The following is a 24,604-nucleotide window of genomic DNA, read 5'->3' on the forward strand; positions in this document are numbered from 1 at the left end:
GTAATATGAGATGTGGAGAGACAGCACAGGATGCTGAAGGAGGAAGACTAGAAGAATGCAGTTGTGCTATATATGTAACACCTTTAAGATGCTGGTATCTACCTATGAACCTATGAACCTATGTCTTAATTGGAGTTATGGAATGTATATCATGTGGTCTGATACCTTGTAGGAGCAGATGCTGATGAAGCAAGAAGTATGCAGTTTTGAGTCTTACCTCTTCAAGGAGTATTTTTGTATACAATATATTACATGGTATGAGAAACAATTGCATGAAGTGTTTCATTTTTTGTTTGAGAAATGTAATGGCAGCCAGCAAAGAAAACTCTCTGTCTAGAGTAATTTCTCTGAGAAGTGAAAATTGTGACTGTAAAAATTTATTTCATTACTGACTTTGAGTAGTATTTCTAAGTAGCCTGAAAAAATGCAATGTGTTACATTTCTGCAAGTCACAGGGAGTGAAGCCCTAAAAGCTAATAACACATTTAAGTTTTAAAGGCAGAAAGCAAGGTTATTGCAGTGATGACACAGAAATGTTAGTGTTATTGAGAACTAAGGAAAAGTCTGGTGTGTGTCTGTCTTTTTTTCATGAGGGAAAAAGTCCTGCAAAGTGTTTTAATATTTAAATTCCTCAATTAGAGAAGTGAGCCAAAGGCTGTTGGTTTAAGGAACTACATAATTCTTTGACATAAAACAGACTCGTCAGCAGTATCAGAAATTATCTAGTAAGTAGCAGGTTGCTGACAGAAAAAAATTCAGTCACATAAATTGACTTACATGTGAAGAACAAGTGAATTTAATTTGCCACAGGTAAAACCGCTCACAGAAAAGTTTGATTTGCATAGACAAACCTGTAAGATGCAAAAGCAATATAAATAAAATTAGAATAACATGACTTATTAACTGCGGTGGTGGTGCTGCGGTAGCGTTGTCGCCTCACAGTAAGATGTTGTCCTGTTTGATTCTCAGCTAGAGCATCTTCTGTGTGGAGACATGCGTGAATGGGCGTACCTTCATTGAAGGTTGTGCGTCAGAGCTGGCGACTCGGCAAGTAAAAATCTACTGTCAATCATTAGCGGACCGGAGTTCTTCTGTGGTGACCCCTAACAGGGAAAAGCCGAAAGACACAATAACATGATTTATAATAGTTCAGAGAACATGGCAATTATGAACATTTGCTGTTGATAAGCTTTGCATTCCATGTGTCCATAGGTATAATAAAAGTAGACATCTTATGACAAATCAATCAATCAAGAAAGTGTAATAAAAATCATTTTTGATGTTTTAAGTAAAATAAATTAATTTGCAGACAAAGAAATTGCATATTTTGGAAAAAAGTTCAGAAAATATACCATTTGAGTTGTGAGTTGTGCTGAAAATGGACACAGAGTTTTGTTTGTGTCTTTCGGCTTTTCCCGGTTAGGGGTCGCCACAGTGGAACTCCGGTCCACTAATGATTGGTAGTTGATTTTTACATGCCAAGTTACCAGCCCTGATGCACAACCTTCAACAAAGGTACTTCCATTCAGCATGTCTCCACGCAGAAGATGCTCTAGCTGAGAATCAAACTGGACAGCGTCTTACTGTGAGGCAGAGTTATAGGTGCAAAAAAAAAGAACAGAAATGTGCTACTAAAGAATCAGCTGGGTATCTTGGCACTGATGTTTAGACTAAGATAATGCTTTCTCATTTATGACACTATATTTGAAAAAAAAAAACTGAAGAATTGATGTACAAATTTCATATTTGCTTGTTTGATTGTTTGTTTGTTTGTTTGTTTGTTTGTTTGTTTGTTTGTTTGTTTGTTTGTTTGTTTGTTTGTTTGGCATTTGTTTACTGGGAAAGTCCAACTGGGCATGAATCCCATTTTTAGCTGAGGCCAGGGGAGAAAAGCTCCAACATACATAGTTCAATTAATAAACTACATAACGTTATCACATGGAGTGCAGTAACAAATAGTAGAATTGACATACAGGATAAATAAAATCAGATCAGAAAATCATACGGTGAATATTAAACAACAATTATAGGATATTGAACAACTACTAAAGCATAATCAGTAGTAATAACCAAAGGTAAAGATGTTAAGTATTTTAAATATGGGCAAATGAAAAAGAGAAAAGGAAAGAGATTTTCAGTTGGGGGAGATTAGGAAATGGAGTTAAAGTAGGGAGCTATCAGGGAAGTAATTGGCATTTTGGCTAAAAAGAGAAGGGAGGAAAAGAGAGGGGAAAAGAAGGGAGAAGGAAGGAAAAAGGAAGCGAGGGGAAAAAAGGAATAGAAGGAAGGAGTAACAGGTAGTGTCAGTCTGATGTAAGACATGTACAGAGCCAAGAGTTAAGGAGAAATCTCTTTAGATATTGTTTGAACATGTGACTACATGGCATTGCTCTAATATCTGTAAGAATACTGTTCCAGACCTTAGCTACTGAGTAGGAATATAGGCAGTGACCAATATATTTTTTCAGTTTATGGATTTCAAGGAGGTGTTTCTCAGATGAGTGAAGATGGTGAATAGGAAAGTAATGGGTAAGAATGGTGCTAGTTGCTAGGCAGGATGAGGATTTATATATATCATTTTATGAGCAAGGAGGAGTTGGGTGAACTTGAGGTAGTGCGGTAACTCAACCCAGTTTAAATATCTGAGGGTGGAGCAGTGGTGGGAGTTGTATTACTGACTGGTTGCAAATCTTGCTACTTTGTTATAGCAAAGCTTAAGTTTTCATTGTAGGGAGATCTGAATGTTGGTAAAAATGGGTGAGGCACATAGTAGTGAAGGAAGGAGGTATGTGTTGGCCTGAGTAACTCTTGAGGAGCTGGTAAGGAATCGTTTTGACCTATAGAGCATGCCCAGTTTTTGGTGTGTTGTTTTTATGCACTTTTGAATATGAAGATCAAATTTTAGTTGATCATCTATTATGACACCAAGCAACTTTATGTGAGGTACAACTTCAGTTTCAGTATTGTTGAGAGAGAATATTTTGAAGGTGTCTTTTATGTGTGTTTGGAATTTGGGGAGAGATAAGAGTAGTTTTGTTTTATATGGATTTCATAAAAGCTGATTTTAACTCGACCAATTTTCAATAGAGTTGAAAGCCTGTTGAGTGATACATTGTAACTGGGAAGGGCTATTAGATTAGCAAATGACAGTGGAATTATCTGCATATTGTGGAAGGATGCATGTAGATCATTTATAAATATGTTAAAAAAGGAGAGGGCCAAGTACAGAGCCTTGTGGGACATGTGCATTAACTGGGAGAAAAGATGAGTAAGTAGAGAGCGATTTAACTGACCGTAGCCAGTTAGATAGGTAGCTGAAGAACCAAGTGACTGTTGTAGTGGAAAAGCCTAAAGCAGACCTTTTTGAGAGTAGTTTATGTGAGACTGTATCGAAAGTTTTAGAGATCTAGAAAGAAGGAAGAAACTAAATTGTTGTTTTATCTGGCTTTAATGACGTGGTCCAAAAAGGCAACAAGGGCAGTTGTTGTGCTATGATCTGGGTGAAATCTGTGCTGGGTAAAGGATAATAGATATTCTTGGAGTAAGTATTGTAAAAGTTGTTTATGAATACATTTTTCTGAAACTTTGCAAACGAGACAAGATTGCAATTGGTCAGAAGTTTGTTATTTCAGTGGGGTTTCCCCCTTTATGAAAAGGAATGATGTAAATTTTTTCCAGAGAGATCGGACATATGACTAACACATTCTGGTCATCATGTAAAGCTGGTGAGGCAGAAGTGAATACTTGCGAATATAAGAATGAAAAAAATATCACTTAATTCTATATGTATGTTTTCAAAGTCAGCCTTACCAGAATATGCAGACTAATAAATTGCTTAAAGAGTACTAATGTTTCTTTACTTGAAATGTTTGCCATGAGATCATTATATTAACCTAGAGCCAAATATGACACCAGATCATGGACCAAGAAAAGTTTATATAGCCTTGACAAGTAGAACTAAGAAGGAATTAAATCACATGGGTCATATGGTTTTCTTATACAGATCGCATCTATTAAGGGGTAAAAAAACATCATTATTTTTGTGAAACAAGATACAGTTTGTATTCTTATTGGGTCACATCATATGAATAAAGCTTTAAAAGTATTACCCATTTCATACAGTAAATTACACTTGAGGAGGAAAAGTTCCAGGCTGTGTATTTTTTGACTATGGAAATTAACATATTCATTTGGTATAATTAAAACAAATTGGAAGCACTATATTCAATTCACTGCACTTAAAATGTATTTCAAGATAATTCCCTTCATTATACAAATTAAGATGACTTCTTAAGAATATTACATACACACTACAAGAAGGACATATGCTTTAAAAACCTTCTTGAGAGGTACAAGGAAGTTTCCATCTCCACAAGTATGACAGTCTGTGGACATTGCAACCAATGTCACAGGATTTTGGAAGGTGGTACATTCTTTATTGAGGGATATGGGGAGCTGCTTATCACACATAAAAACCATTGTTTAAGTAAAAGAGTGGTATATGTCACCCAGTACACAAGCTGTCCCAGATTTTATATAAGAAAAAATGAAAGGGGTTTAAAAGACAGAATTTATCAGCATTTTTGTGCTATTAAAAAGGGGACAAAAGGAATGCCCTTTTCAAACATATTAAAAACAACAATGGAGATATGTTTAAATTTTATGGAACAGACAATGTATTCGCAGATGAAAAGGTAGTATCATGGAAGGATTGGCTTGATGTAAAAGAACTGAAATGGCAATTAAAGACCAGTGCCACTGGTAAATATGGTTTAAATGAGATTTCTATCAGCAGTGTTTTAAGATGGAAGGTAACACTGGAAAATTGAAAGGAAGTATGATGGGACAGTAGTGCAGCAGTTGCATTGTCACCTCATAGCAAGAGGCTCTCTGGTTTGATTCTCAGCTGGGTTGCCTTCTGTGTGGAGTCTGCATGTACTCCTTGCATTCGTGTGGGTTTCCTATGGGTGCTCTGGTTTCCTCCCACGTTACAAAGACATGAAGCTTTTCTGCCTGGGCCTCTGCTGAAAATTGGCTTTGTTTCAAGTCGGAAATTCCCAGTAAACAAATGTTAAAATAAATTTTTAAAAAAGTGTGCGTACCACTTTTTGAAACAAATATGCCCAAAAATTGCATTCATAGACATGCTGTGTTACTTAGTGTGCAACATCCAGGGGCTATGGTAGTTTTTAAAAAAGATTAATATTTTTAAAAGATCAACAGTTTCAGTTTTATAATTGTAGTCTCTAAAGTTTTTGAAGTCAAAATGCACGTACCTGAGTTTGTTTGTCACTTTAAGTGAATGAGATGGGTAGAGATAAGGTTATATAAGGGCAGGAATGGTGTAAGTAGTTATTCTGATAAAGTCCCATCAACTGGGACAAAAGCACTCAATGAGTCTGCAATGAGATTTATTTTTACAGACGTTCTTGGTTTTAGATGGTGTTTTTATCATCCTTGGAATAAAACAAAGTAACTGGAGAGTCTTCTGCCACTTGTTTCTTTGGTTTGGAATTCTTCAGAACATTAAGAGTGTTTGTCATACATAGATGAAAACGTATGCAAGAATGACTGTTTACATTTTGTACAAGTATGACACATAGTTAAGAACAACCAAGGAAAATGATGCAGGAATAACATTTCATACATCCTATCAAAAGGACAGGAACTGCCATAAAAAATTATTTAACTGTGGTAGTTTTAATGCTTAAAAATCTCTTAATAAACATCCAGTTTAGTAGTATTTGCTTCTGAAGTCATACAGAGAGCTGTTAGTCAAATAATCAAAGAATGCCATGCCTTTCCAATTGTAATGATATGAAGTAGTGCCAGCTGCTCCAGAGAGTGTAGGACAGTGCATGCTAGATATGCCAGCTTAGCTAGCTGGAGTGTTATAAAGAAATATATGTCATTTGAATATCAAACTGATTTGTACAGATGCGTGTGTTAAAAATGTATTTGTAAACTTGCTTCTGTTAAAAATGTATTAACAGTGGGTCCAGCTGTTGCTTTAGTAAGTAACTAGGGAACAGTAATTCTTTAGTTAGTTAGAAAAATATAGTGAGATTAGCTAAATGTAGTTTTTTCTGTATTTGTCTGAGTCTTTCCATATATGTTGTTTTTTTATATTTCTTGTGATTGTTTATTGCAAATTGATATGGCTAGGCTTGTATAGGCCCTAGGGCCGATAGTCTAGTACCAACATATGAATCTATATTCAGTATTTTAATTTTTTTATTATTTATTAATAAATATATCTAAACCTTTCATTGTGGCTGGTATTTTAGAAAATAGTTAACCTTTGAGTGTACTTGCATTTATTTAGTGGCACTATGGCTCCATGTTCTTGAAAGTCTTGCTGCTTGGTCAAATACTACCATTTGAATAAATATTAATTTTACTAAGAGAAATTGGTACCCTTGTAAGACCCTTAAATTAGCTGGCTTTGGATGTTCTGGTGGCAGTAAATCTACCTTATAGTATGGGTGGAAGTGTCAGTGCAGGTAAGCTGTGCCAGCCTTTCCCAGGTGTGTGTGTGTGTGTGTGTGTGTGTGTGTGTGTGTGTGTGTGTGTGTGTGTGTGTGTGTGTGTGTGTGTGTGTGTGTGTGCATGTGTGTGAGAAAGACAGCTACTTAGAGCACTAATTTCACAAAGAGGGTAATGAGGGACTTGGCTTGGAACACCCAACTAAGGACTCAGCTCTATAGTGGTCAGTGGGGAGTCTTATTTGGGGCCTGGAGAGAAAGGCTATCCCCAGGACTGGAGTGTGCATTCCCTGTGTACTGTTAAGGGAAACTGTACTTGGAGCAGAGAGCTGCATCTGAAAATATTGTGCGTGTCTATTTTTTTCTCAGTGAACGCTCCCCGAACAGTGTGGTGAGGATTGAGGCTCCTTTATCAATGTCCCAAAGGAGGGATATCACACCAATATCTAGAGTTTCACTGCTTTTTCTGTTAGAGACAACAGTCTCAGAACCTCAAATGAGGTTACATGAAAGCTTCATCCAGAATAAAAGGAATCAAAAACAGTGTTGCATGGCCACTTATCTAAACTAGTTTTAAAATTTGTAACTGAGGGAAAACTTTTTTTTTCAAATGGTAATTTATTCTGCACATATATTGTTCTTATAGTAAAATAATTTTGTTTCAACAATTTGTTGAAATTGCAAGTATGTGCAGTTTATTTTTGGTAAGGTATTAATGACACATGAAACTAATCTCTGAAGCTGTACTCTAGACATTCTCAGGAAGATGTTTTTACATTTTTACAGCATCACTTCAAGGTGTTCAAGTCCCTTAGTTTGTCATACTTACAAAAAAACTTTATTAAAGAATTTAACTTTACTTCAGATTTCACTAAACTAATATTAAATATTTATAGTGATTCTAAAGCATTTGTTAAGATTGGTTCATGTCTATCATCCCCAGTAAAAACGTACTCAGATGGAATTGCTGTAGAAGACACTGCTCGTACACCAGGATACAGCGACAAAATTTATTGTGAAACCACACAACACAAAACTCCGGTTAAGCGCTTTCAACTGTTGGTACACAGTCTTCTTCAGAACAATTAATTGCTCTTCCTCACTCCCTTAAATAGTCACCTTAATTGAATTATTACAAGCAAAAAAACGCCAAAATTTTAAAGTCATACTGTCTATATAATAATATCAAAATAAAAACAACTATTGATGTAGTAAATAGGAAAGTATATAGAAGGACTAGTGTCCGTCATTTTCTAAAAAACTTTTAAAATCTCACAACTGTTTTATAAAACCATCCACATGTAAATGTTGTGATATATACTAATACCAAAAATATATACATACAGTTATAAATTGATCTACAATATGTTTGTGGTACATAAATAGAGTGGTCATTTTTTATATATATAATAAGATGAAACATAAAATTAAAAAATACATAAATAAAAAAATACATAAATAAAAAATTGCCACATCCACAGGAACATATAATAATCAATTCTGGTGCAACCAAATAAATACTGTGTGGTAGTCAACAATCCACGTTATATATTATAATGTTGAACCTTGGTTGAATACACCAACAAACTGAACCTTCCTACGTGCTCTAACATCGTAGATGTATTAATTTCCAGATAAGGCTAAAAAAGGTTTGATACTAATATAATCATTCAAACCAGGTTTTCTCGTTGAATCAGTGAGAATCTGCCATCTACTTTCTTTAAGGGCCAACTCCATTTTCCAATTACCTCCAAAAGGTACAAGATGGACTTGATCAATGATGGTGAATTTAAAACTATGTTCAGTGCCTTTCTCAGAGATGTGTCTGTATAGGGCATTTTTGGTGTCACATTTCTCTATCCTATACTGATGTTCGTACATCCTCTTCTTAAGCTGCCTTTCTGTTTTTCCTATATAATGCGCATTGCATCGTGTACACAAGGCCACATAAACTATCCCCTTGGAATTACAATTCCCCGTCAAGCTTGTAATATGAGTGCGGTTGATATCATCCAATCTCAAAACTTTGTCCTGGTTGATGTATCTGCATTGTTTGCACCTCCCGCATTTTGTTGTACCTTTAAAACCTTCTCTTAAATCATAATGCCTGATGTCACTAGTTTTCTCCAGCAGACGTTTGACGTTGGGAGCAGTCTTGTATACACATTTGGGATATTTACCTAACATCTCTTCCATATCCAACACAGCTAGCATTTGCCAGTGTCTACTGAGGATGTCATTAATAAAATGAGTATGTGGTGTGTATGTCAGGACACAAACTCTTGTGTTAAAAGCATTCTCCTCTTCTTTCTTTTTGTCTATGTTGAAATTCCCTAGGACCGGAACATATTTAAGTCCCCACTGACCCTGTACATAATTGATCATATCAATAACCATCTTTTCTGGGTATCCCCTATCCATGAAGAGGGTTTTTATATGTTCAAGTTCCATCCTCATCAGTTCCTTAGTAGATGTCATCCTAGCTACCCGGATGCATTGGCCTTTTAGTATATTCTTAAAACGTGGGAGGGTGATTACTGGTGTAGTGAATATAATCATTAGAAAAAGTGGGCTTTCTATATATTTTAGAAATAAAGCCCTCCTCATTGTGACTAATGCATGTATCTAAATACGAATTTCAGTACTGCTGTAGCTATGAGTAAATTTCAGGAATTCGGTAGTAGAGTTAAGGTATTTCATAAATTGCCTAATCTCTCCACTGATGAATTCCATAGAATAAAAATATCGCCTAGGTATCTGACATAATAGGTAATATCTGGATAGAATTCACTCATGAATACAAACTCAAGCATAACCAGGTTCCCTGGTCTGCTTGAAAAATTGAAAATTGTAGTCTAGCACCAGTCCCATCATATCACAGATCAAATTGATTTTGTCCCAAGTGAATCCAGAATATTTACGTAAACTACAAGCAAAAAGTTCCAATCCTTCATCCTTAGGGATACTTGAAAACAAATCTTTGATATCTATTGTAAGATATATTAAATTAGGGTGCCATTTGTCATTGGTCAGTTCCCCCAAGAATCTCCAAGAATCTTTCATGATATGGGGAATGGAGTTGTAAATATTTTTTAACCACCTATCAATCAATTGACCTATCTTGAAAGTTTTTGATCTAGATCCTGATATTATGGGCCGAAAAGGAGGATTGCCCAAGGACTTGTGCACCTTGGGTATCCCAACCATTTTGGCCAAAATAGGATAATCAGTCTTTAAAAATGTGTATGTATCATTTGTTATCCTGTTGTCGATCAAATATTCCTCTATACATAGATCTATTCTTTTGTGTCCAATGTTAATTTGGTTCATAGATATATTTTCGTAATTCCCTGATTCATATAACAAGTTGTGTAGTACTTCGTTATATTCATTGGTGTAGAATAGTACCGCCCCCCCCCCTCCCTTGTCGGGCTTCATGATTCTAATATCTCTGTTGCATAAGAATTTCTTCAGACTATCTCTTTCTGAAACTTCTAAATTGTCATCATATTTGATCTTATCTTTTTTAATGTTCTTATGCAACCAGTAGATATCGTTACACACCATTTTTTCATAATTTAATATAGATGGATTACTCACAGGGATATATGTACTTTTCTTCCTGAGGTTCGTACCTGCTATACCAATAGAATTCCCTTTCCTGTTCATATTAGGATCAGTGCCCTTATCGAATTGTACAGCCAAATTGAGCCGTCTACAGTACATCTTAACCTCCTTGATGTTGTCTACTAAATTCATCCCTGTCGTGGGGATAAATTTCATCCCCTTGCTCAATAATTTGACAAAATCCATATCTATCACTGTCTCTGTGTAATTATAAACTTTGAACCCTTCATACACAGTTATGTTGGGACGTTGGTTGTCAATACTGTCAATGCTGTTGTGCTTGCTAGCTATTGACTTAGTATAAAAAGATGTACTGTCTTCGTTCACAACAGATTCATAATGTAATAACAATGTAGATCCCCTGGATGCATTGTTGTTAGTATGTGCCAAAGTTGCTACCTGTTCAGTGGCCAATTTCTCTTTACACTTTGTCAGTACTTGTGGAAATTTCTTGCTGGAAAAAACCTCCCCCCCTGAAAATTTTCTTCCCTAAAGCTACCCTTAGTTGGTTTTCGAATACCTTGGTAATTGTTCCGATTACCATCTAAAGGTCTGTGTGTTGGCCACACGTATGCTCTATTATTCTTATACAATTCTACGTCTCGTGTGATTTTCCTATTTTTTCTCTCCACAATCCCTGATACTTTGTTGTCCACAATTGTGTATTGTTTAGTATATAGCTCTTTCCAAAGGTCAAAATCTTTGTGATTGATAATGGTATAATTCATACTTTCCACCTCATTAGTAAGTTTAAGAAGTTTTTCATCATAACATTTAATTAGCATTTTCATATATGCATAGCCAAAATTGTCAAATAGGTCATTGAATTCCTTCATGGTATCTAACCCATATTCTATCCCCAAGGGTAGTTTAAAAAACCTCAAACCCTTGGGTACCACCTTTAACTTCAGACACTTAGCCAAATAGCTACAGTCAACTTTGGTGTTCTTATGTGCCACAAGTTTTCTACCCTCTTCATGGATAGGGGATACCCAGAAAAGATGGTTATTGATATGATCAATTATGTACAGGGTCAGTGGGGACTTAAATATGTTCCGGTCCTAGGGAATTTCAACATAGACAAAAAGAAAGAAGAGGAGAATGCTTTTAACACAAGAGTTTGTGTCCTGACATACACACCACATACTCATTTTATTAATGACATCCTCAGTAGACACTGGCAAATGCTAGCTGTGTTGGATATGGAAGAGATGTTAGGTAAATATCCCAAATGTGTATACAAGACTGCTCCCAACGTCAAACGCCTGCTGGAGAAAACTAGTGACATCAGGCATTATGATTTAAGAGAAGGTTTTAAAGGTACAACAAAATGCGGAGGTGCAAACAATGCAGATACATCAACCAGGACAAAGTTTTGAGATTGGATGATATCAACCGCACTCATATTACAAGCTTGACGGGAATTGTAATTCCAAGGATAGTTTATGTGGCCTTGTGTACACGATGCAATGCATTATATAGGAAAAACAGAAAGGCAGCTTAAGAAGAGGATGTACGAACATCAGTATAGGATAGAGAAATGTGACACCAAAATGCCCTATACAGACACATCTCTGAGAAAGGCACTGAACATAGTTTTAAATTCACCATCATTGAGCAAGTCCATCTTGTACCTTTTGGAGGTAATTGGAAAATGGAGTTGGCCCTTAAAGAAAGTAGATGGCAGATTCTCACTGATTCAACGAGAAAACCTGGTTTGAATGATTATATTAGTATCAAACCTTTTTTAGCCTTATCTGGAAATTAATACATCTACGATGTTAGAGCACGAGGAAGGTTCAGTTTGTTGGTGTATTCAACCAAGGTTCAACATTATAATATATAACGTGGATTGTTGACTACCACACAGTATTTATTTGGTTGCACCAGAATTGATTATTATATGTTCCTGTGGATGTGGCAATTTTTTATTTATGTATTTTTTTATTTATGTATTTTTTAATTTTATGTTTCATCTTATTATATATATAAAAAATGACCACTATATTTATGTACCACAAACATATTGTAGATCAATTTATAACTGTATGTATATATTTTTGGTATTAGTATATATCACAACATTTACATGTGGATGGTTTTATAAAACAGTTGTGAGATTTTAAAAGTTTTTTAGAAAATGACGGACACTAGTCCTTCTATATACTTTCCTATTTACTACATCAATAGTTGTTTTTATTTTGATATTATTATATAGACAGTATGACTTTAAAATTTTGGCGGTTTTTTGCTTGTAATAATTCAATTAAGGTGACTATTTAAGGGAGTGAGGAAGAGCAATTAATTGTTCTGAAGAAGACTGTGTACCAACAGTTGAAAGCGCTTAACCGGAGTTTTATGTTGTGTGGTTTCACAATAAATTTTGTCGCTGTATCCTGGTGTACGAGCAGTGTCTTCTACAGCAATTCCATCTGAGTACGTTGTTATCTGGTTGCTTATCCCCAGTAAAAATTCATAAAGGAACTAGACAAAGTTGCCCTCTATTCCCATTATTTTTTGCTTTATCAGTGGAACCTTTTGCTTCATTTATTAGAAATAACCCAAATACCAAAGGATTTCAAGTTAATGAGGGATACTGTCCAAAATGTCAGCTTATTGCTGATGATATTATACTAACATTCAGTGACATAAAAGGCTCTTTACAACATATCATGAATGCCATAACTCTATTTGGAAAAATCTCAGGACTCAATTTTAATCAAAATAAAACCAAAACACTTTTAAATCAATAAGAAAATAAATAGCAATTTGCAAAAATACAATACATTCAACTGGGAAAATGATAAGATAGATTATCTAGGAATAAGTATTAAGAATAAGTGGAATGAGACTATTAAATTTAACTTCACTAAACTGGTAACTATAATCAGTGACTTGACTAAAAAGTGAAACAAAATGTTTTTCACCATGGAAGACAGACTTACATTAATAAAAATTATTATTTTGCCCAAGATTTTATTTTACATACCATCATTGATTTTACCTCCTCCTAAGAATTTCTTTAAACAAATAGATTCCCTATTACTAACTTTCCTATGGTTCCCAAAGAAACCAAGAATAGCCTATAAATGGCATGTTAGAGCCTGGGACAGTAATTGGGGTCGGCTTTCCCAATATAGAATTATATTCCAAATCTGTTACTACACTGGATTTCATCCATATACACCTCTAGCTGGAAACAACTACATGAAATACATATAAACTCAGAAAACCCAGTTTAAGGAAACCTTTGGAATTAACAAAATATTTTGGATACTCCATGAATATTGCCTATATATTAAGAAATTTAGCTACTTCTCACATGGTATAAACCAAATATTTAATATTTTCAAAAATATAATCAACAACAATTATAGTTTAAAGAACACCTTTTTCATTACATTTCCCATAGCTTATACACCAGATTGCCTCGATACCTTCAATATCAATAAGATGCGGAATCTTAAAGAGCATAATCTAAAGTGTTGGCACCAATTTATAGACAATAAGAACATCCAACCAATGAACTTTCTCTTAGCCAGATATAATGTCTGTCAAGGTAATTGGCTCTGTATTCAATCTTTAAGACAGTTTGTTGAAAATAAAGTGAGAGTGTCAATAAATCTGGAAACTGATATTATACCAAGATTGATGCAACTATTCATATGGTGCAGTTCGATGAACACTGAACATAAATTAAGCATATCACCTGTATATAAAATCCTATGAGAAGACTTGATTACTTTTGACCAAGCTTTTTGGAATTACTCCATAAAGATTAATGGTGAACCTTTATCTAATGATAATAAGAAACAGTTATTAATTCAATAAAAAACACTTAACCATCTTTATATTGGAGACTATATACCTGGAGATTTATTCATAGAAGCTTTTACACTCCACACAGAATTGACCTTATAACCAAGAGTAATGAAAGCAAATGATGGAGGTGTGGTGATATTCTTGAAGCCAACTGGGCTCATATGTTCATCGAATGTAGAACTATCACACAATAATGGAGTGATTTTAAACATTTCACAAAAGCCTTGTGGTCTGATAACTGTCAAATTACTAGCTCTTTGATATTATTCAATGTTCCTACCCCAGATGTAATTCCTAGACATCAGTTACCTGTTCTTTGGTTAATTCTAGATATTGCTCGAAAAATAATTACATTGAACTGGAAAAATAAGCAAGATCTTATGTTTACTGAGTTTATTCCAATATCAAAATCTGTGTGTAAAAAAGAAATGCAAACTATTTATCAGAGATCATCAAATGTAACACACAAAAGACTAGCTTGCCAAAAATTGGAGAGATTGTTAGATAATTATTGATTACCTTTCTTGGATAAAACAAATGTTTATCATGGATGTTTGTATATAGTATAAATAGTTATTATGTTTTATATTGTTTATTTTTAATACTTTATGTCCATGTTTATTAACACAATTTAATAAAAATGTTTTTGGAAAAAAAATACTTTATAGCTTATAGTAAAAAAAAATTGCAATTTGTTTAGTCTGTATTTGTTTGTTATTCTTAATACACAAAAGATTTTCTTCATTGAAACATTTAATATGCTTTTCTTAAATATCTTTAGAAAAGTAACACAAAATTAAAACATTCAATATGCAGTCTTATTTGGATGTTATACATAGTTATCCTAAAAGTATGCTTTTTGGACTTATAGTATGTAGGATGCCGTCCATAATTAAAAATGTCTTTTAAATACATTGTTAACATAACTTGCATATCAGAACTTCTCTGGATTAGTACTTCCAAATCATGTGCTAAAGTGGATGTGGGAATAACCTGACCATGTTATGACCAAAGTGAAGTACAATACATTTAGTAGTGTTAAAGTAAATATTGTTAAATGTTACACCCTTGTAAAGATGATGTAAATCTATTATGTAGATTACTCATGAGAGAATCATCTTTGAAATCATCTGTAGCTATACTAGTCCCATGTGGTAAGTGGATGGGAAAATGGACACATATATGCTAAATCAGGAAGGACACAATATGGATCTCTGGGACACTCTTATAGCCCAACTTAGTTAAATAGAATTATGTCTAATTTACTCTGGCAGTGAGATGATAATAGTAATAATAATAATAATAATAATAATAATAATAAGGTGGGCCCTCTGCAGACCCTGGAAACTAGTGACCCATAAGTCTCATTAGTCTTGTATGTAAATCCATTGAAAGAATTATCATGGAGATGATACATAATGACACAGAAAAACCTCCAAACACTGAGCCTAACCCAATTTGGTTTTGTCAAGGGCAGGTCATGCCTACTCAACCTGCTAGACTTGTTTGAGAAGGTCACCAAAGAAATGGATGAGGGCAAAATGGTTCACACTGCCTACATTGATCTAGTCAAGGCATTTGACACAATGCCACTCTTTGGCATTGATGACAAACTCAAGTGGTTAAACACAAACCCTTATGTCACTCTGTGGATAGCCAGCTGGCTCACAGACATGACCCAGGAAGTTAGAATTGGGAAGTTTACCTCTAGAAAGAGGCTGGTCACAAGAGGAGTCACTCAGGTATTGGTCCTGGGACTACTCCTTTTTAGTATTCACTTCTCTGAAGTCAAAGCCAATGTCAATGGCCTCTGGCTGATTAAATTTGCAGACGATTGCAAAATAGCAGCTGTCATTGAACCCATCACTGACACATATGTTCTCCAGGAAGGGCTAACACAAACAAATAACTGGTGTCAGAGCCATGGACTAAAACTAAATACCAAGAAATGCATAACACTATCCTTTGGGAAGTCATCCAGTCCTGGTAACTATCACATTGACAACACATCCCTAAGAGTTGACCCAGAAGTAAGGGACTTTGAGACATATAGACAGTAATTTAGCCTTTGACCCTCACATGTCTACAGTAATGAGGAAACCATTCTATGCTTTTCAACTTATAAACAAAGGCATTGATCTAGGCCCAAGGAAGTCATTGTTGCACTGTATTCAGCATTCATCAGACCTATCATTGAGTACAACACCCCCTTTGGTATGTACCTAACCAGGCATATCCAATAATTGGGACATTCACAGAAGTTCCTATCTAAAAGAATACTGGGCATAAGTAAAATGTCATATACAGACTTCCTCAAGGCCCTAGCCCTGTAGTCTGGCTCATACAGGCTGTCGAGGGGAGATCTATGCCTAGCATACAAGGCAATGTCAGACCTCACTTTGATGGGCCTCCTGCATATCTGCAAAACAAGCAGCACAAGAATTATCCATTCAAAAGACTTAAAGCTTTCCTGTGATATAAATAGGACCTGGTGGAGAGACAGGCATGTATCCCATCAACTACAGCTTTTCTGGAACAGGTCCCTGCCCATGTTAAGCAGAGTTCCTCTCTAACATAAATTCAAGTGTAATTTGGACAATTAGTTGGGGAACAGGAGATTCATCCCTGGCACCTACATCTATAATGAATCCAGGCAGCCTGTAAATGTTTCATATCCCAAGCTCCTGCTTACACTTATCAAGGATAAAGATGTCAGAGATTTAAGATGCATAGCTGGGCTTAAAAAGGCTCTTGTGATCAATAGTGCAATACACACCTGTAATAATAATAATACTCCATTCATAATGATGACAAAATGAATCAAAAAGTATTGCAAAATGCAGGCAATTAATATCAAGAGGAGTTTTAAAATATACTGCCTCTACCATGATCCTATAGAAATTCATTAGAGGGGTGGAATAATAACACAGTGATGGTAAAACCACGCTGTTCTTTTTCTAAATTTAACATCAAGTTAGGGAAAAGTAAAGCTAACATGTTTCTTTCAAACATCTGACTAGGCTAGAAGTTAAACTGGCTGGTTCATAGTTATCACAGTTATTTGTTTTTCTACCTTTCGGTACTGGGACAACTGAAATCTCTCTTTCCAAGAAAGCTCATAGAAATCCTGTTGACAAGTTTCTTTGGCAGAGGTAAGACAGTAGCAGAGTAGGCAGATTTATTGTATGTATAAAATCTTTGTTAAGGCCACCTAGTTAAGATGATGTAATAATGTTGGAGGCATCCAAATCTTTACCTACACTCTGCTGAGTAAATCACATATTCTTCCAACATAACTTTTACTAAAGAAATTGTTATTTAATAGTTTATGCTCTTAATGCTCTTCCCAGTGTTTAAACAAAAATGATCCCAGTTGTTGCTGCTGTAGGTTCACGCAGATGCATAAAAGATTTTTGATATCTCTTGCAACAAATTTTGTTAACTTTTCATCATAACTAGATTTGTCACATTGAATTCTACCCACTAGTGATTTTAGACATTTCGCAAAAGCCTTGTGGTCTGATAACTGTCAAATTACTAGCGCTTTGATATTATTCAATGTCCCTACCCCAGGTGTAATTCCTAGACATCAGTTACCTGCTCTTTGGTTAATTCTAGTTATTGCTCGCAAAATAATTACATTGAACTGGAAAAATAAGCAAGATCTTATGTTTACTGAGTTTACTTCAGTAGCAAAATCTGTGTAAAAAAATGCAAACTATTTATCAGAGATCATCAAATGTAACACACAAAAGACTAGCTTGCCAAAAATTGGAGAGATTGTTAGATAAATATTGATTAACTTTCTTGGATAAAACAAATGTTTATCATGGATGTTTGTGTATAGTGTAAATAGTTATTATGTTTTATATTGTTTATTTTTAATACTTTATGTCCATGGGCCAGATTCAGGAAGCCTCCGTGTAAGAGTTATAACTCTTACACGGAGGCTGCAGTTAAACTGTGTGATGTCAGCATGTCATGCATATGCATGAGGTGCATGAGGCATGCTGAATCACACTAGTAACTCTTACACGGTCCGTGTAAGAGAGTAGGGGGCGTGTCTGTAGGCTAAGCTCTGCAAGTGGACACGCCCCCGGAAAACTAGAATGGCTGAAAGTAAACAGCCACGAGAAAGGCCATGAAAATGTGAATAAACACACTATACAACACATGCCCCGACTGGCCATCAGTGTATAAAGTGAAGAGATGTCATAAAAGTAAATGAAAACCTTTTTTTTTTTGTTAAACCCGTAAATGTTTGCTACTGTGTGCGGGTGTGCTACTAGCGCAATCACAGTTAGCAGTCAGTGGAAAAGGATATAAGAACTAAATATGCAAAGTAAGCCAAGAAATAATAGCTTAGTGGTAGAGTACCCGCCTATGAGTAGGCAGGCAGGGTTCGAGCCCCTACAACAACCTTTTTTTACTTTTGTAAATAAGCACTAAAAGCCCCAGACAGTATTGTACAAATGTAAATGTATTCCCTTTTGTAAAATGGAATGAAATAGAGCATATATTTTGAAGTAACATAAGAATAAAAATAGTCAGAAATGTACTGATAGCTAAGCTGCCGTGAGACAGAGTGCCCGTAGCGAGTAGTGTTTAAAAGCTGCAAACTGCGTGCCCGTTGCCAAGCAGCGGGTAAACAGGCTGAAACTGTGTGCAATTAGCTGAACATGTGTGTCACTAGCCAATTAAGATTTATCCCAGCGCACACCGTTTGCGCCGCGCCCCACAAGCTAACTGCCAGTGCGCATGTTACCTCCGCAAATGAGCGCAGAACAGGTTTAAAGTGCTTAAAAGTGCTTTTGGCATGTTTGATTGACAGGTCTTCAACTCATTTCTGTCAGGAAAAGCAAAAAGCAGTTGCCAGATTCGAACACAGGATACCATGCACTAGAGTCAAGGAACTAAACCACCAAGCCATGACAGCAATACCTAGAAAAGCAGAAATAGCATATATATGGGATAAAACCCAGAATGGAGCATGAGAAAGCATTTTCAGTGAAGTAGATACAATTCCAAAACGCCAATCAGAGAAATGTGCGGAAAAGCGGCATATATAAGCCCCATAGGCGGAATACACAGCATAACTGATTGTAGAACAGACTTGCAGTCAGCATGAGTGGAGTAGGTGAGGGACGTTGCTTTCGAGCACAGCGTTGGCGTTGAGGAGTCCAGATACATGGTCTGGCTCCTTGTCCATAATCACGAGGCCCAACTCATGCAGGGCCAGGTCTCATGGGGAGTATATAGGGCTGAGGCGTGGGACCAGTTGGCTCGTGAGCTGACCAGTGCTACTGGCATTCCACGCACTGGTGAGCAGGTCCGTCACCACCATGCGGACCTGAAGAGACGCAAGCAGGACCAATTGAACCGTTGGATCCAGGAGGCCCGCAAATGCCCAACGCCCACTACTGAGTAAGTCACATTTTACCCATGTATGTAAGGATTTCAACCAGCTGATACCATGGAGATGTGTAGTCCAATATTATTCCCTTTGTATTACAGCTGCAGGTGTCCGCTCTGCGAATGTCGAGATGCACGCCAGAAGGCTGGTGCGGCGCCACCATGCAGGTTAGTAACCCCACCCAGTACTTGTAAATAAATATTATTATGTACCATGTATCAGAACAGTGCAGTGTATTGATTAAAAGTAATATAATGTGCAAGCAGGAATTGAACGTCTGCAGGTATGGCTGCAACAAGTTCATCAGTATGCAAGTGTAACTGGAAATATAATTGATAGAATTAAACAGTGCTGTAATACAGATGTCCCATCATTAATTAAATATACTGTAACCTGCAGTATAGTCTCAAGAGTACAGCTTCAGAATCTGAGGTAGTCACATGTGAGATATATCCCTGTTGAAATGCTGAATCATGACAGAAGTGAGGCTGTTGGAAAGTGTTTGAATCACCACAGGTCTAATATGTGAACAAAGCCTAGAAGTACCAACCTGAACTGTGAAGTTGCAGAATGTATGAGAGTGACAGAAATGCTCATGTATGAATAAATAAAGTAGTAATAACCCGTGAATATATAAGCCTCAGTGTGTTTTAACAGAACTAAATGCATGTGGGAAGTACAAATTAACATCCCAAACTGATTTCAGTGTGTCTGAATCTGAATGTCTAGCTCAAAATCTGTATATGGTGATAACAGTAAACAATTTGCAGATAGAATGAATGATTATCTGACAGACTAAACAGCCATAGTTGTCCCCTGTCCTGTCATCAAAGTGTAGCAGGATGATGTATCTGATCAAATTCAAAATAAGTAGGATAGTGATGTATGTGTAACAGGTGTAGCATGACAGTCAAATAAAGATTATTTTGAAACATCAGCCTCAACTTAATTGTGTATCTATGATAAATGTGAATTAATGTTTAACATATGAATGTGTCATCACTTTCTATCCCCACCCAACCCTGTAATTCCATATAACAACATCCACTAAATAATGGTATGTGAACATTTCATTAATCATGGACATTTGTCCGTTCAAACATATATGCATGTCTGTTCGTGCATGTGCCCTGTTCATACCTGCAAATACGATGGCCTGTTGCCATTAATCAACCCTGCATGTCGCTTGACTGTGTTTTGCTGTTCAAATAATGCATGTGATATTGATATGCCCCTTGTTCAATGGTGTCCATATCTGGGTGTTTGTTTGATGGGAATACCAATGCATGCTGTTACAACTAATCTGAATGGAATAAAATGCCACTAACCCAAACTAACATAACTACTCACAAACCTAGAACGCTTGGGAAGGCAGGTCCCAGCGGACCCACCTCTCCCACCTCAGCTGGTGACTGCCCCTGGCACTAGTGCCCAGGTCGGACCCCCCTGTGGTGGCCCTGTGCCACCTACGGGTGGTAGCGCTGTAGGGGATGGGGCCCGTCCCCTCTGCAAGTGTGGCCGGAGGGGTTCGCCCACTCACCCTCCGGTGTCCGGTCTGTGGTGCGTGGGAGATCCAAGACACTGTTCTTGGACCCCACGCCAGCTCGAGGCTCGTGTGGCACAGCTAACGGCCCGGCCGTTGCCCGCCTCACAGCCCCAGCACAGCCCCGTCCTGGGCTGTGAAGGAACAGTGGCAACTGCCTATGGGTGGGGATATCAGTTCCACTGTTGCCATCTGTGGGCTCGTGCATCTCGGATATCCCAACCTCCGTCCCCGTCAATTGTGTAACCCCCCCACGTGTGTCATACACCGTCCCTGTATGCGTCTTGTCTGTCTTGTCTGTTAACCTACCCAACCTACCTCCCCAGCTTTACCGACTTCCTTCACCTGTCATACCACTCTCACCTGTAAAAAAAAAAAAAAAGGGCACTCTGTCCCACAAAAAAATTACGCCCCATACATAGCTGTCCATGTCGCAGACATGTCCGCTGGACATCTAAACTGTTAATTACAATTGGCTGTACAACAAATATTAATGTTGTCCTGACACCTCTCTCAGAGGTGGAAGGTTTCAAATGTCTCACCAAAATACATAGAAATATACAGCTGTTGCTGCAAAAGACATGGGCATCTATGGGCCTTACCTACACCCTTCCTGCAAATCCCACGCTTCTTTCCCTACTGTCTTACCCTCTTTGTGACCCCTTTTCACCACTTTCCTGTCACCCCTTTTTCTTTTCTTTCAAAGAAAATAGCTGGTGCGCTTGTGTTAGCGGAGCTCACCGCCAGTCAAGATCGTGAGCTCCGCAAACGAAGCAGACCTGGTTTAAAGTGCTTAAAAGTGCCTTTATGGCACTTTGATTGACAGGTCCTGTACTCAGTTCGAAAGTTTGCTAAGAAAAATAAATTCCCACTGTCAGTCTCGAACCCTGGACCTTGGTAACATTAGTCCGCATGACCTACCACTAAGCCATGCCTGCTTTACAAGAACACACTGCTAAAATAAATATAACATGTAATAGTAGGAATCAGTATAAAGGTAATATAGGAGATGTACTATCCAAAGCATGTTTGGTAGAGTTTTAATGGCCAAATTACTGGATTCCCATACTAGTTCAGTGTGAGCAGAAACAGCACTGCTACCTGTTAGCTTGTACATAATAATGTAAGGTAATGTACATATGTGAAGGTATGTATAGCTACACATACATATATATAAATATATATTAATACATATGAAATATAATCGTAGGTCTCAGTAGCCATACACACTCACTACAGGAAAAAGTTAACATAATTGCTGCAACCTGAATCTGCAACACAGCCTGACCCCTGTGTGACCTACTTACCCTTCTAACTGCTTACAGGTGGCCTCAACACTTTGATTGACAGGTCCTGTACTCAGTTTGAAAGTTTGCAAAGTAAAAAATTCCCACTGTCAGTCTTGAAACCAGGACCTAGGTAACATCAGTCTGTTTGACCTACCACTAAGCCATGCCTGCTTTAGAAGAGCACACTGCTAAAATAAATATAACATGTAATAGTAGGAATCAGTATAAAGGCAATATAGGAGATGTACTATCCAAAGCATGTTTGGTAGAGTTTTAATGGCCAAATTACTGGATTCCCATACTAGTTCAGTGTGAGCAGAAACAGCCCTGCTACCTGTTAGCTTGTACATAATAATGTAAGGTAATGTACATATGTGAAGGTATGTATATCAACACATACATATATATAAATATATATTAATACATATGAAATATAATCGTAGGTCTCAGTAGCCATACACACTCACTACAGTAAACAGTGAAGATATATGCAGCAACCAGAATCTGCAACACAGCCTGGCTCCTGTGAGACCTACTAAGCCCTTTAACTGCTTAAAGGTGCCTCTAGCACTGTGATTGATAGGCCCTATACTCAACTCAAAAGCAGAATATGAGCATACTAGTAGGCCCTACCACAAGACCATTGTAACACTAGTCTGTATGACCTACCACTAAGCCATGACTCTCATACAGGAATATAGTGCTAAATAAGTGGAACATGTAATAGTAGGAATGAAGATAAAGGCAATATAGTATGTCTACTACCCAAAGCATGTCAGGCAGACTTTTATAGTCCCAATTACTGGATTCCCATACTAGAGTAGTGTTAATGGAAACAGCCCTGCTAATTGTTAGCTTGTACCCAATAATGTCAGCTAATGTACATATATGAAAGTATGTATATGTACACAGATATATATATATATATATATTCATATAGCAATACATATGACATATAGTTGTAGGTGTCAGTATGCATACACACTCACTACAGGGAACAGGCAAGATAAATGCAGCAACCTGAATCTACAACACAGCATGAAGCATGGGAGATGTACTAACCTTCACACTCACAGAACACTGTCAACAGCATACCAGCATGGTCCACGCCCTACAATCTGAAAGGGCAACGCCTATCTCACATACCCTTTTATAGCAGTGTCCTGAAATCACAGTGAGACATGCAATTAGTACACACCCAGCTGCTTGCAATTAGCAAATGCTGCCTTACAATTGGTGCAGAGGCCATCACATGGATCTATGCAGATACCTACAAAAGTATTCAGTACCCACACTCCACTCATGCAATACAGTCATTGCACTAACCGAATGAGAAAGAGAGAGAGAGAGACAGACAGAGAGAGAAAACAAAATATACTGACAGCCAGCAGCAAAACAGCAGCAGCAGCAGCAGCAACAGCAGCAAAATACAAGCAGCACGACTGACTCACCAAAAGCTGCCACAAACACAGGTAATGCAAAGTAGCAGGTTAATCCTGTGTATACTGTGACACCTCCAAATGTATCACAGTTCACTATCAATAGGTATGTCCATGAGATAGGTTGTGTGTAGATAGTCATGAAATATAAACATATGTAATATTGTTGTACATGTGGGCCATAACTAACACTTCCATAGCTTAGAACACAAGGCCAGTTGTGCATATGATGCAGTAGTTCCCAGGGTCAGTAGAGGTTCCTCCTCATTGGTGTGGGACCACTGTGTATGTATGGCACTGTTCAGGTACATATCCTGTAGTATGGCCATGGATTAATATCAGTCTGTCATGTGGTGCTATGTCCTCCAGGGGTGAATGTAGCACACATCCAGGGATACCATTCCGTAACAGTGATGATATGTGTTCTGCAATGATGAGGGTGGCTCTCACCTGGACATGTGAGAGGATAGGGAGGTTACAGTCATCTGGGATAACTAATAACACGTGTGTAGGACAATGGGGGGGGGTACCTGCACCTAAACTGTCTGCAAAATTGTTGGCAATATCTGTGAATTTGGTGAATGTGAAGCATCTTAACACTGCAGACAACAGATGCCTTCCCGTCATGTGAATCTACCCTGTACTGCTGCCCCTCACAAACACACATACACACACATGTCAATTGGTGTTACCAGTGGCCGGCTTGGGCATATCTAACCCACACCCTGTGCATATGATGACACTGTGCCACCTCCTGCATACTACAACATCGGTGCAGGTAAAGGTAAACACGTTGCTGATGCACAGGGTGACTACATAGATGTGTATAAGTAGTAACATGTTGGTAACTGTTGTGTGTTGCAGTATAAATGTGTGTATATCCCATCAGTCCTGCTGCAGTAACTGTATGAATGTCCTCAATTGTTATCTGCACGCTTACTACTTTACAAAGTGTACCTGCTGCACACCATCACATGCTAACATTG

General features: G+C 37.2%; 1 protein-coding gene across 1 annotated transcript in view; it reads left to right on the top strand.

The window, feature by feature from the left end:
* Nucleotides 1–24,604, top strand: part of MUSK (muscle associated receptor tyrosine kinase) — a 1,728,668-nt gene that overhangs the window by 265,601 nt on the left and 1,438,463 nt on the right. The gene's annotated exons all lie outside the window — the stretch shown is intronic.

The sequence above is a fragment of the Protopterus annectens genome, chromosome 2.part0, assembly GCF_019279795.1.
Source record: "Protopterus annectens isolate FY-2018-M chromosome 2.part0, PAN1.0, whole genome shotgun sequence".
NCBI classification, from domain to species: Eukaryota; Metazoa; Chordata; order Ceratodontiformes; family Protopteridae; genus Protopterus; species Protopterus annectens.